At 35.4% G+C, this 15592-nt stretch overlaps 1 protein-coding gene across 1 annotated transcript in view; it reads left to right on the top strand.

The window, feature by feature from the left end:
- The window catches only part of LOC113514753 (gamma-aminobutyric acid type B receptor subunit 2), a 196807-nt gene that overhangs the window by 120940 nt on the left and 60275 nt on the right, over positions 1-15592 (top strand). The gene's annotated exons all lie outside the window — the stretch shown is intronic.

Consider the following 15592-nt stretch of genomic DNA (forward strand, 5'->3'; position numbering starts at 1 on the left):
CTTCAATCGATTTTTTAGACATAATAAGTATAGAAAACCAGTCTAATAATTGATTAGTTCCCATAAGGAAACTTTAACTACGTCCACCATTTATCGACCGCCTAATCAAATGAATGGTCAGCTCACTGAGATGTAAATGCGGCCGCTTCATTGGGCACACACGACGGAGCTTTGTTGACGAGCCGGTTTCTGACTAACGCAATTTGCAGCAAACGCTAGGTGTAGGAAATTGACAAAGTTTACTACGTGAATTCTATTCAACTTTGAACGAAATTTCTCGCTAAATTATTGTTGATTAAAATCTAGTTATTACTTCTATGGACGTTAAATAGATGTGTTATTATTTTTCATTACGACTTTAACAAATACTTTTTAATCCACACTACCTTTTTGCCTTCTTAGTATTAGTGGATTTCAAAAGTAGAAAAACTAATGAATAAACTGCTTCTAGATATCGGATCAAGCTCAAACATACACCTTATTTTAATTTCGACCTTCAGGAATACATGTAAAAACTGTATCTAATTTAGTGTAGTAGTTTTTGCTTAATATCGGAACAAACATACGACAGACAGACAAAATTTCTAACAACTATTGTTTTGGCATGGTCTTATGAAGACACCGCATATCAACCGACTTAACTAGACCCAAGAACTTGGGCCAAGATCTACTGTTTCCTGAGGAAACCCTGTGCGACTTACCAATTACATACTTCTTGAAATCTCAAAAGAAACAACATAACTCAGTACACAAAATATGTAGATAGTATTGTAGTATTTTTTAGTTTATTAAGAGAAAAAAATATAAAACTAAAAACTGTCTTTCTTAGTAACTACTTATTTATATTAGTAGGAGCATTAGGTGTGAGCATCTTCTGCTTGATTAACAAAATATTATATTTTTTGCCTTGCCACGATCAATTGGACTAACACTCGCGATCGACCGGTTAGCCACCCCTGCCCTAGAGACTACAGTATGGCGATTTTAAAAAAAGTGTAATATGAAGGTATCTTCAAAGTCAGCAACGCGTACGTGATACTCCTAGTGTTGTGTTGCAGGCGTCCATAAGTTACAGAAACCGTTTACCGTTACACGGGCTGTAAGTTTGTTTGCCACCTTCATGGTATAAAAAAAGCTCTGTACATAGTCACACACATTGAAGTAAAAAGTTCAAGGGGCGTGCCATGTCAAAGTAAACAATCTATTGACAGAATGATTAACAGTGGGAGACTTTGTACAAAAGTCGATTGCTTGGGTACCTCTGCCCCATTCGTGTATCAACCGTAAAGCAATTGTGTTTGCATGGCTGTTTCGGTTTGAAGGGTAGGATATGGCGTGAATTTACTGGGTACAGAGGAATAACACCTGAGTCCTCAGGAATGGCAACGCATGGGGGGTATCATGGACGAAACAGTATGTGTGTGTACTGTTATGCCCATGGTACTGCTCATGTCTATAGGCGACGGTTACCACTTTCCATCAGGTGGGTCGTCAGCTTGTTTGCCATTCTAAGTTGTATAAAAAAAAAGTTGACTGCTAACAATGGTAACGGTCGTGACTGTTGAACTTCGATTTTCTATAACTTGTCACTTTCCACAAAGCGGCCACGTTTGCCATTCCAAGTTTCGTAAAAAATAATACGAAAAAATACAGGCAAAAATTATACCTCCTACTTTTGGGAGTCACTTAAAAATTATCAAACGTTGTTTCGTGTTCATTTTTCTCGGAATTGAAGAATAAATATTTTTCCAGATACGTTAAATTGCGTTACAAAATTATATACAACACGATCAGAGGCCCGAATAAATTTAAAGCATGAAATAAATTAATTTTCCCCTACTGAACAATCATGCCTTGACCTTTAGCGGAGCTAAAACAAATTGACAGGTAGTTGTACCTCCTGAGAAAGATATAATACATACTGAAATACCTCAATACTTAATTTATTTGTAGTACTACAAGTAACTTACCAGAGGGAGACTTTGTACAAAAGTCATTTGCTTGGGCACCTCTGTCCCATTCGTGTTTCTGCCGTGAAACAGTTGTGTTTGCATAGCTGTGTTTCGGTTTGAAGGGTGGAGACAGGGCAGTAAATTTACAGGGTACAGAGGAATAGCATGGAGAGTATCATGGGCGAACCAGTATACTCTGTTATGTCCATGGTACTGCTCTCGTCTATAGAAGACAGTACCACTTTCCATCAAGTGGACCGTCGGTTTATTTGCTATTCTAAATTGCATAAAAAAACAAGCTTACTGTTAAATGATAAAGTATACAATAACAATTTTGTTTTTTAATAATCAATAATAATTTGTTCAGCAAACACTGTTACACTAACTAAAGATAATTAACACAAAATAATCTAAGATTTTGTTTCACAGAAATCTTAACATAAATCAGTTATTTTAATTTAAAAACTAAATTACTGAGACAATTTAGATATAATTTCTATAAGACTAACTTGAAAGTATAACCTTTCAAATAAAAAAAGAATTTTTCAAATCGATTTACATACGACGGAGTTAATAAACATTAAAAAAATATCAAAACCAAATTTAATGAAGTAAACCGTTGTCTTAATACGATGAGGCTATTAGTTCCCACTACTAACAATTCCTTCCCTCCAAATATACTAATAGAGGTACAATAGATTACCAGGCAACATTAGGCATTATCTTAAAATATCCTTGATGAAACAGTAGCATAAGAAAAGGGGTAATCGAGAATGAATAGGCGGGGTTAACGAAGTGAGACGTTAATCGGGTACGGCACGGCGGTTTCGGGGTAAATTTATTGAACCCATTCGAGGGTTATTGAATTTACCTATGTGGCGTAACGACGTATGTCCCTTGCTTTAAATGTGTCCATTACAATAATAGCATGTGATTACGCCTTTTTATTACATTGAGTTTACAAATGATTTTAATTCTACATTAAAGTATTTTAAAATTTCTGTAATTTGATGGATGAATGTGTAATTTTAGGTACAATACAGTTTTCACTGATTATCTCTAATGTTTAACACTATACAAAAGTTTTGTTAACTAAATTCTAGTTAACAAAACCATATATTTTCAGATGATTTCAAAAAAGGAAATATGTAGTTTGATTAACTGTATTTGTCTTTATTACTAAATACAGTTTTGATAATTTTATTTAATTTAAAGGATGGAAATGACGTAGTCTAAATATTTGCTAATATTAATGTTAATGTTGTTTGCCATTCTAAGTTGTATAAAAAAAATTGAGCTGTCAGTCCTCATTACCAACAATCTCTTTGAAGATAGTGAAACTATTGTTTTTTTTTCAATCAACTTCAAAAAACTTTATTTGTTATCTCACAACTCCGTCAATTCTAAACCTAATTGGAAAATTATTTATCTGAAAGGATATGCTTACAGATTGGCCCCATACAATTTTATCAAAATCGGTTCAGTCTTTAATTTTTTGATCAAAATAACTGGTTTTATCACAATTGAGATCGTTTTTTTTATGTCCCGCCATCGTTAATTATCTACAGATACAATATCTTTCATAAAATGGTTAAATAGATATAAAAAGTAACCTTATACCCAAAAAATAACCTTTACAAGTACATCATATATGAATAGAGAGAGCATAACGCTTACGTCAAATTACTAGCAAAAACCGGGCCACCGCACCGTGCAATTTACTGAAAGAAAATAAATGCATTTAACTTTTCACTTTTGCGTTAAAAGCACTCGACGAAAGAAAAATAAACTAAATAATTAACGCTGGCTGTATGTACAAGCGTTCCTTTTCCTCTTCCCGGCAAAAAACAAATTGAATGGATATAAAATTAATGGGAAATGACTTAAACAGAATCCAGGTTTTTATTATGAACAAATATTGTGCGGTTACTACTTCTCAATTTCGATAAAGGAGTTTTTTTTTTTTATGGGTGAAAATGGAATGGTAGCCCCGTCCGCGCTATCGGTATACACAGACCAGGCACCAGTGGACGATGACAGGTGAGAATGATTGCAGGTCAGTTAGCCCACCATGATTAATTGGTCAAGAATTAACCATGATGGTTTTTAAGAGGAACTGCGTGAAGTCCGACCTGAGGGTATATTGCTAGCAATGAGGCTATTAGACCTCATTACTAACAATCCCTTCCCCCCCACCAGCCAATAAAGGAGGTTCGGTTGTATTTGTTTGTGTTACCAAAAATGTGGGCGACATTATGGACTGTATGTTGATGTATTTAGAGTAATTAAGTAATGGGTTTTAAGGAAAATGTCCACAATAAAGTAAACCACAGAAGACAGACTACAACAGAAGAGCAAAGTGACAATTATAAAAACAAAAAAGTATTAAAATATTATAAAAGTAAAACCTATAAAAGAAATAAGGAGTTTGTAACATTACCACGTTAACTTTCAGAACCGTGATCCCGGCGTAGAATAGGCCATCCCTTCCTTTTCCATGGGTGTCGTAAGAGGCGACTAAGGGAGGGCCAGGGATGGATAGCAGCGTTTCTCTTAAAACATCTCTAAAGCTTAACTGTAGTTGCCAATCCGCCTGCCAAGCGTGACAACTATTGGTAAAACTCCCCCAAGGGAGAGGCTTATGTTCAGCAGTGGACAGTTAAAGGCTGATATAATAATGATGATGACTTCAGAACTACGTCGTTTGTAAACAAATTTGGATAATTCTTTTTTTTATTTATTTAAAAGAATATATATAACATACATTTACATTGAAATTGATGGAAATTTAATCAAATTCGAATGTATAGTTTAATTTTAAACGATAATAACAAATTTTTTAATGGACTAGATTTTCCACGAGGAAAGTCAATTTTTTTTATTTTGTGGAAAATCGTTTTAAACTGTAGAAAAACAGAATGTTGCGATAAATTTCATGAAATGATCAGCTACATTATGATATGGTCAAAACTACGATCTAGCCACGACATATATAATTTTATAAACATACATATATATTAAATAAAGGGTAAAACCTAAAACAAACCCGAATCAATTTAGAAAAATTCCTCTCCGAAAATAAACAAACGAGAACTGAAATAGAATAGAATCAAATTAATGAAATTAAATCTAAAATACCTTTTACTCACTTAGATTACTAAGTTCCATCAGTTTATTTAGAATTGAAAGTCATTTAAAAAACATTTCGCTCGAGACGTATATCTACTACGTTCCACGCAGACTTATGTAAATTAAAAAAATAGAAGAAAACTTTAGTTAGATAATAGAAAAAGTTCGATAAAACTAAAAGGTCTGCATAATGTAATGTCGTTAGATATTGAATGATTATTTTTGCGAGGAAAGAAAAAATATAATGCTTTTGGGAAACTTTCTAAGTATACACTTATAAGTTTCAAGATCTAGAATAAATTTTAAAAGCTAAGTCATTCATAGCGAGTGATACTGTGAGTACGTAACTATTAATATTTTATTTTTTAAAAGATAATTATGGTATGTTAACCCCGCCTGCGCTAACGGTATACTCTGGCGGGGACCAGTAAGGCATGATAAGTGAGAATAAAAAGGCAAGTCAATTAGCCCATGGTGATGTATACACCTGGAATTCAGCATGATGGTTTCCAGGGGACACCACGTGGAGGTCGACCTGACAGTCCGCATTACTAACCATCCCCTTTCCCCCAAGTTATAATATTTAATTCTCTCGGAATTTTTTGGAAAATTATCTTTTATATTTGTTTAGTATAACTTTTTACGAGTCATGTTACCGCACACATGTTGTACAAGCAAACGACTTACATAAAAAGAAAGGGACATGATTATGACTGACCTCCATACGGTAGAAACCATCGTGGTTAATTCCTAACGCATTCGCCACGATGACCCTAGATAGATAGATAGATAGATAAACTTTTTATTTGCGCCATTTATGACACACGTAAATTTACAAATGAGTTTATACAATTAAATTATTATATTTACACTTTTTAAAATATACAACAAAAGATAAAATATGAAAATATGGTTTCGCCATGTGTATCGCAGTGACCCAAATAGGCTACAGTTCAATGATGGTTTTGCTTAAAAGCAAAGCACTAATTTTCAGCTGCAATCTGAAGTTAGGCTACACGGACGCGTACAACAAACCCAGAGTGTAACCTGTGTAACCAATTTAACAGCCAAAGGTAAAATTGTATTATATAGATACATACTTACATAAATGCTGCATAAATAATGTATTTCATTAATTAATTAGACATACAATATAAATAATTCACCGCAATAATTATTACGTTGAAAGCAGTCGCTAGCAGGCGACCAACCCAAGTTTCTGTTTAGTTAATAAATGATGTTTTAATAACTTTTTAATAATTGATGATTAATAAAGTATTTGAACCCTACTGACCTAACTTTATCTTTGCTTATCATCTCCTATTGGTACCTCGTCAGCCTATATGTTACCTATATAAACCTGATAGGATACTGCAGTTCAGAATGTTGAGAGCGTGGAGGATATTCGTTGAATTTAAAGACTGTTTTATACAAAATTGTTGTATTATTTGTTGGATTTTTAATACTGGCTGTTGACACTGAGGTCTTTTAGAACAATATATTATTTTTAAATTGGTTCTATGTCAGATTTTTATAAGACATGTCTCGTATTTTTTTCACTAAACTTATTATTTTATATCACAAATACATACATGTTTTATTACTGCATCCTGCTATTTACAACATTATTTATTTATTTATTTAACTGTTTATTGCACCATAAACAAAAATATACAATGACAAGTGAATAACTCAAGTGAAATACAATAACATAAATACAGATTGAAATATACACATAAAGGTACAAAAGGCGGTTTTATCGCTAGGGTAATCTCTTACAGACAACCTTTGGTTAAAGGAGAATAGTTAGAAGTGGGTAGGTGGCGCAAGAGTGAATTAATTATTTTTCGTGCATAAAATACAAAAACCTATAATGCACAAAAACATCATGTATTTGCTCATATCTATTAGCAAACAATTATTTACGAACACAGAGCGTTCGACCAGTTTAGAGTACAGACACCATCATAACAATAATTCTATATTAGTTGTTGCTAACAACACGGAAATCATCCCAGAGCCCGAAAGCCATTGTGATTAATTTATAGTGAATTGGCCACTATAGACCAACTGGCCCGACTTCTTCATCACCTATCATTTCTCCTTGGTACTTTACCAGTAAATACAGCAGTGGTATTTGCATGGCAGTGTTTCGGTTTGAAGGGTGGGATATGACAGTTAATTTACAGGGTACAGAGGAATAACACCTGAGTCCTCAGGAATGGCAACGCATGGGGGATATCATGGGCGAAGCAGTATACTCTGTTATGTCCATGGTACTGTTCATGTCTATAGGCGACAGTTACCTTCCAGGTGGCCCAACAGCTTGTGTGACATTCTATGTTGCATAAAAAAAAGTATACCGATAGTACAGACAGGGTTGCCATTCATTTTCGTCTTATTAATATATAATTATAAAGAAAAAAAAAATATTGTTCTCAAATAAAGTGTCCATCCTGTATGCACGCCTTAAATAATATCGGTGAAAAAAACCGAGCAGATAAGAAAAGTTACAAAAAAGCCGTTTGCATTTTTTAAGTTAGAGATTTTTGCATGTTTATTACAATTTATGGCTGCCATATTAATTCATATTTAAGCGACTTTTAAGAGATTTTTAGTTCACAAGTTTCTTTTTATTATTTTTTTTTACACCACAGAGATGGTAAACAAGCGTACAGCCCGTCTGATAAAAAGCTTACTGCTACGTCTAAAGAAGTCACTTACTGCACTTCTGCACACATACTGGGGTATCACGTGCGCATTGCCGACTCTAAAGAAATCTTAATATCTTTTTAGAAAAACGTCATACTATAGTTTAAGGAAAATGTCGGCAGGGAGCTTATTCCACAGCTTGAACGTTCGCAGAAGATAAAAGATGCGTCACAGCCGCTCATGATTAAAGATCACGAATTGATTCCGGAACTAGTCGATTTTTCTCGATCTATGTTAATTAAACATAGTTAAACCGATAGTTATTATATTGGTATTTTTTTATATTAATTAAATGATATTTGTTTACCACACTCACACAAACTTACATACACTCTCTTTGAATCCCACAACTGGGATTTTTACCAGATTAATGAAACATAAACGAGAAAAGCAAAATCAAAAGGAAAAATATGAGGGTCTGAAACAAAGTCTGTGTAACGATCCGTCAATGCCAGACGCGTGTGTTTGTAAATAACGCACATATTTCTGTAATGGCTTATACTTTTGTACCCACCATTTTATAAAATTACTAGCTTTCAACCGCGACTTCGCTTGTAGTATTCGATTTCTCCTTCGCACTAAGTTAATCTAACTGCAGCGAGGAAAAGGGATTGTTAGTAATGAGAATCTGACAACCCCATTGCTAGCATTATACCCTATCAGGTCGAGCTCCACGCTGGTCCCCCTGGAAGCCGTCTTAGTTAATTCTTTTTGAATTCATTCAGGCTAACTGACCTGCTCTCATCCTCACCTATCATCACTCACTGGTGCCCCGCCAATGTATACCGATAGCACAGACGAGGTTACCATACCATCACCGGCCATTGAAAAAAATTTAACTGCAGTTGTCAATTCCCCTACCAAGCGTGGTAACTATTAGCAAACCTAGCAATAGGGGGAGGCTTGTGTTCACCAGTGGTCATTTAATGGCTGAGATGGTGATGATGAAGATAGAAACAGCACTATATATGTATATCATATAATAAAATGGGAATGGTATGTATCTACCACACAGGCGTTGCCATTCCTGAAAACAACCCTATAATTCATTTCTACATGCCGTGATTCGAATCGAAACCTTAATAATAATTCTTTTACGACCTCAAATACGCAGGAAGTCAATGGATGCAGGTCGCTCAGGACTATTCCTTACGGCAGGGGATGACTAATTATTTATTTATTTATTTACACTTTATTGCACCAAGTAAAAAGAGAAATAACAAATACAGTAAATAATAATGAGAAGTGATACAAAAGGCGGCCTTATCGCTAAGCAATCTCTTCCAGACAACCTTTGGGTAGAGGACATTGAGAAAAAGACAAAGGGTAGGTGGCGCACTATTATATAAATATTATCATATACAAACATATATACATACATACATACACATACATATATAATATATACACAATTAAGTATATACATAACATACACATACTTAACAGCACACATACAACAGAAAAAAAATTATGAAATAATTAATTATAGTATAATTAATTAAAGATTATTTTCCACAAAAAAAACCGACTTCATTTGTGGCAAAAGCAGTTTTTCAATTAAAAAACCAGACTACTAAACTCATTTTGATAAGATTTATATAGAACCAATCTTTATAAGTAAATCCTTTCAGATAAAGAAAAAGGAATTTTCCAAATCGGTTTACAATTGACGGGTTAAGTGGTAACAAACATAAAAATAATTCAACCAAATCGAGGAACTCTTTCTTTCTGAAGATGAGTAATAAAAAGTAAACGAAGCGACTCTTTTGAAAAAAAAAAATAAATCTATCTATTCATGAATTGCGAAGGTCCAATTCATTTTTTATATTTCAATTGCCTTTTCCCGGAGCGTTTATTATTCTACCAACAATGGTTATACGGCGCTCCTTTTTTCGTTTCAAACTTTTGAGATTGCATTGAAATAGCCCTACCATTTTATATGAAGGCACTGAAAGGTTTTGGATACTTATAGATACCTCCTTATTCATAAAACATTAAACATTTATTATCGATCGATATCAAATAAGAAATTCTGAATTCGTAGGTATTTTATTATACACTTTCTTTAGTATTTATCTATACTCATAATATCATTGCCCTAACTATTAATACGCATTCAAAATTAATGAATCTAAAAAGATGCCATAAACTAAAATTTCATCCCAACCATCTGGACGAGTAGCGGTCCTCCACCGTGCGTTTTTCAAGGCACTTTCTTCCACGCACAACCACTCTTTGGAATCAACTTCCAGCAGCAATATTTCCGAACCGATACAACATAACCTTCAAGAAAAGAACATATTCCCTTTTAAAAGGCCGCCAGCGCCTGCAATGCCGTTAGTGTTGTGCGTGATCATGGGCGGCGGTAGTCACTTACCACCAGGTGAGCTGTATGCAGCCGCATGCTCGTTTGCCCCCTGTGTTGTAAAAACAAAAAATTAATTTGAAATTTTATAAGAAAATATTTTCCAAAATTTAAGACGTGAAAAGTCGTGAGCAACAGTTAGTTACTTATGGTGATAAGTGGTAACCGTCGCATATAGACATGAGCAGTACCATGAACATAACAAAGTATACTGTTTCGCCCATGATACCCTCCATGCGTTGCCATTCCTGAGGACTCAGGTGTTATTCCTCTGTACCCAGTAAATTCACGCCATATCCCACCCTTCAAACCGAAACACAGCTGTGCAAACACAACTACTTTACGGTTGAAACACGAATAAGACAGAAGTAAAAACAAATGTTAAAAAAAGTGAAAATGGCATGGTAACCCCGCCTGCGCTATCGATATACACTGTCGGGGTACCAGTGGGAGGTGATAGGTGAAGATGAAAAGGCAGGTCAATTAGCCCATCGTGATGAATTCAACGATAAATTAGTCACGATAGTTTCCAGGGGGAACCACGTGGAGGTCGACCTAATAGGATCTATTAATAGCAATGGGATCGAACTTCCCCATTACTAACAATCCCTTTCCCCCTATATCGACCAATTACGTACACACGAACGACGTTGCGGGTTAAGTCTAGTATTCAAATATAACTCTACAAGAAGTCACTGAGGAATGTTTTGCAAATAGTTTGCGTCGTAAAACTAGTTCCCTAATAGGTAACTATAACATTATCCACTGCGATCTCAAATTAATTGCACTCCCCCCCCCCCCTCCAACCCTCCCGGCCATACCCCTCGCTTCCTATATTATATATTATGTAGATATTATGTAATTAATACCTCCACATACATTGTAACATTAACTATGCAAACCTATTACCTGTAATTGTATTGTCTGTCTGTCAATTCTTGTGAAATTCAGTACTGTTAATGGCACTTAATGTAAATCGTAAAAGTAAATTTTGAATAAAAATACATACAGAGGGAAACATTGTACAAAAGTCATTTTTATAATATTTAGTCGTTCGTCGGTATACACCGGCGGGGCACCAGTGAGAGATGATAGGTGAGGATGAAGCAGGTCAGTTAGCCCATCGTGACGAATTCAACAAGATTTGTTCACGATGGTTTCCAGGGGGAACCACGCGGAGGTCGACCTAATAGGGCATATTGCTAGCAATGGGGCTGTCAAACTCCACTATTAACAATCCCTTTCCCTCCTACAAAAGTCGTTTGCTTGGGCCTCTGTCCCATTCGTGTTTTTACCGTGAAACAGTTGTGTTTACATGGTTATGTTTTTTGTTTATTATGTTTGAAGGGTGGGATATGACAGTGAATTTACAGGGTACAGAGGAATAACACCTGAGTCCTCATGGATGGAATGGAAACGCATGGAGGGTGTCATGAACGAAAGAGTATACTCTGTTATGTCCATGGTACTGCTCATGTCTATAGGCGACGGTTACCACTTTCCATCAGGTGGGCCGTCAGCTTGTTTGCCATTCTAAGTTGCATAAAAAAATACATATAATCATTACCTATATTATATATGTGAAAGTGAGTTTGTTTGTTACCTTATAGCGCCTTAACGGCTTAACCAATTGCTATGAAATTTGGTATATTATATGGGATGGAAAGGATTTGAGGCTATTTTTTATCTCGGTCAGTAAACATATCCCGGTCACAAGGGCGAAGTCGCGAGTAAAAGTCAAAATAAATATTTAGGATTTTTTTTCAAGCATGAAAATAGAATGATAACCTGCCTGAATTATTATTTGAATAACTTCTTTTTTTCTTACTTTCTTTCTTCTTTCTTTCTTTTTTTCTTTTTTTTTCTTCCTTCTTTTCTTCCTTTCCACCTTTCTTTCTATTTACTATTTTTTATTATTATTATATACTTATTTAATAAGATTTACCTTCGGCAGGATACCGGCCAGTTTTTTTTCTTTAATGGATAGATAGATAATTAATTTGCATTACTTACAGCACACAGTAACAACGCAAAAAAAAAAAGAAAATAAAAGAATAAAAAGGAAAATACGTAAAAGAAGTAACACAATTTTTCATTTCGTGAGTGTGCTACAGTAATACAAAATGGTCGCATCTCAGTTTATTGCTTTGCACTCAAAAGAGTAAAACACAGATATTCTGTTGTGATCAAAATGGAATAAAAATGGAGTGATATCTCTGCCTACGCTATCGGTGAACCCTGGCGGGGTACCATTGATGGATGATAAATGAGAATGAAGTCAGATCAGTCAGCCTTCCGTGATTATTTTACCAGGGATTAACCACAATGGCTTTCAGAGAAGATAGTGTGAATCAACAGATTTTTTTTAAATGGGTGATAATGGAATGGTAACCCCGCCCGCGCTATCGGTATACACCGGCGGGGCACCAGTGAAGGATGATAGATGAGGATGAAGCAGGTCAGTTAGGCGATCGTGACGAATTCAACAAGAATTGTTCACGATGGTTTCCAGGAGGAACCACGTGGAGGTCGACCGGATAGTGTATTGCTAACAAAGGGTTCATTAGACCCCATTACTAACAATCCCTTCACCCCGAATTAACTGATTAGGTATGCTACTAGCAATGGGATCATTAATCCCCATTACTAATAATCCCTGGGTATCAAAGGTAGAAAAGGGTCACACACGCATCACATCAAACGTTAACTATCCTCTGCTGAACTTAGGCCTCCCCTTAGGGAGTTTTTTTTTATGATGAGTAAAAATGGTATGGTAACCCCGCCTGCGGTAACGGGATACGCTAGCGAAGCTCCAGTGAAGGGTGATAGATGAGAATGAAAACAGGCCAGTTAGCCCATCATGATGAATTCATCAGGAATTAACTATGATAGGTTCTAGGGAGAACTGCGAGGAGGTCGACCTAATTGTGTATATTGCAATGGGATTCTCAGTCACCATTATTAATAATCCCCCTTAGGGAGTTAAGCTTTGGTGATATTTTAATAGCTGCTACCCATCCCATGACCTGTAAGTTCCCTTGGGGGGAAAGGGATTGTTGGGAATGGACTTTGACAGCTCCATTGCTAGCAATATGCCCTATTAGGTCAACCTCCACGTGATTCTTCCATGGTGAACAATTCTTGTTGAATTCGTCACCTATCATCCTTCACTGGTGCATACCGGTGTATACCGATAGCGCGGGTGGGGTTACTATTCCATTATCATCCACAAAAAAAAATAAGTTCCCTTAGTCGCCTCTTACAAAACCCACGAGAAAGAAAGGGATGGCCCATTCTATACCGGGATTACGCGGCAATGAAGGACGATATGTATGAATCTGTAGATCCATCGTGACAAATTCACCAAGACTCAACCACGATGTTTGCAAAAAGGTGTGGAGGCATACTTAATAAGGTATTGCTGGTAATTGGGCTGCTAGGTCCATTATTAGAAATATCCTTTTCTTAACCTACATTAAGTTAGGAGCAGCTAAATTTTGTATAGAGAGGAGTGCACATTTCCCTTAGGGAATGGATGAAACCCCTTTTTAATACAATTTATAATGGCAAACAAGCTAACGGCCCATCTGATGTAAAATGATAACTGTCACAAAAAGACATGAACAGTACCATGGAAATAACAGAATATATTGTATCGCCCATGATACCCTTTATGCGTTGCTATTCTTAAGAACAAAGGCGGTGTTTCCCAATGTGGGGCCCAAGCCCCACATGGAAGTTATTTGATAGTTAAGGGAGGGGGGGGGGCCTTTAAAAAATGGACTCGAAACGATTTTAACCCTCTTGCTCCGAGCCATTAAAATGCAACACTACGAGTAGATATCGGAGCCAAATTTAACAAAAAAAGTAAATTAAAAATTATTCTGTAAATATTAATTAGGGTATAATTTCGTTTGACGTTACCAAAATATCAACTGGGCGATTAGAGTCGTCAAGTAAATTTTGTTGGGAAAAATTATGTATGGGGGCATAAAAATTTTCGAAATGTTCAAACGGGACATGGCACAAAAAAGGTTGGGAAACACTGGACTAAGGTATTTTGCCTCGGTATCTTACAATTTCATTGTCACATCTCAACCTTCAAACCAAAACACAGCCATGCAAACAGAGCTGCTTCACGGCAGTACCACGAATCTCTCTTCTAAATAAATTCAATTCGCTTGGTTGTTTATTATAAAGACAAGTTAATGGTTATTGCTAATATGTTATTATTATGTTACTTGTATACTTTTTTTTATACAACTTAGAATGGCAAACAAGCTGACGGTCCACCTGATAGAAAATCGTAACCGTCGCCTATAGACATGAGCAGTACTATGGACATAACAGAGTATACTGTTTCGCCCATGATACCCCCCATGCGTTGCCATTCCTGAGGACTCAGGTGTTATTCCTCTGTACCCAGTAAATTCACGCCATATCCCACCCTTCAAACCGAAATACTACTTGTATACTCCAATAGTAAGGTTCTGTAAAATTATAAATAGCCACAGTGACCAGGTCGATATTAATTTTGATACTCCAATTGTTTTTGTACGAAATATCTATAAATATATAAAATGAGTCGTGCTGCTGGATCTGCTTATGGATATGGTGGCTTTAGTTGTTAGTTGTTAAGCATTTAATAATAGTTGTAAGCTATATATATATATATATATATATATATATATATATATATATATTTCTCCGTACTTATTGTTATACATGTATCAATATATGCTGTGTTTGCCTATAAAAAATTGTTACAGTTAGTTCTAAGCTCCATAATTGTATATATATTTACATTAATTTGTGGAAACAATTGTTGGTAAACCTAAATAAATAAATAAATTGTACTTAAAATTTTTCATAGTGCCTCCTACCAAATTGTTTATAATTACTCCTCTCCATCCAAAGGTTGCCTGGAAGAGATCGCTCTTAGCGATAAGGTCGCCCACTGTTTTCTCATTGTGATTATTTCTTGTAATTATTTATATTTATAATAAGTTTACTATTGTAATCTTTTGGAGGAAACAATAAAGAGTATCTATCTATCTATCTATATCTACCTGTCTTAAGTGGGCAATTTCCCCTGTTGTATGTTTTCTCCATGTGGTGGGTAAATATTAATGGACATCGTATCTACCTAATAATTGATGGAGTGCAATGTGCACTTCAATGAACCGAACGTAATAAATACACTGATAGTGTATCGAATCGTATCGATCCACGCGCAAATGGATTGACTGAAAAATTTCACCGAGATACAAGTTAGATATTCATTTTCAAGCCACTTTGAAATGGAACAGAAAAAAAACATGTTTTCCTGAATGTTATTCAATATTTTCACCAATTACGTGACTGCAAAAGTAGAGAAGTACTTAAAATTTTTCAATTATACTCGAATGTAGGTAGTCAATTAAAAGTAAACCTA

This window comes from Galleria mellonella, unplaced genomic scaffold, assembly GCF_026898425.1.
Source record: "Galleria mellonella isolate WM207_F2 unplaced genomic scaffold, CSIRO_AGI_GalMel_v1 utg1674, whole genome shotgun sequence".
Taxonomy (NCBI): domain Eukaryota; kingdom Metazoa; phylum Arthropoda; class Insecta; order Lepidoptera; family Pyralidae; genus Galleria; species Galleria mellonella.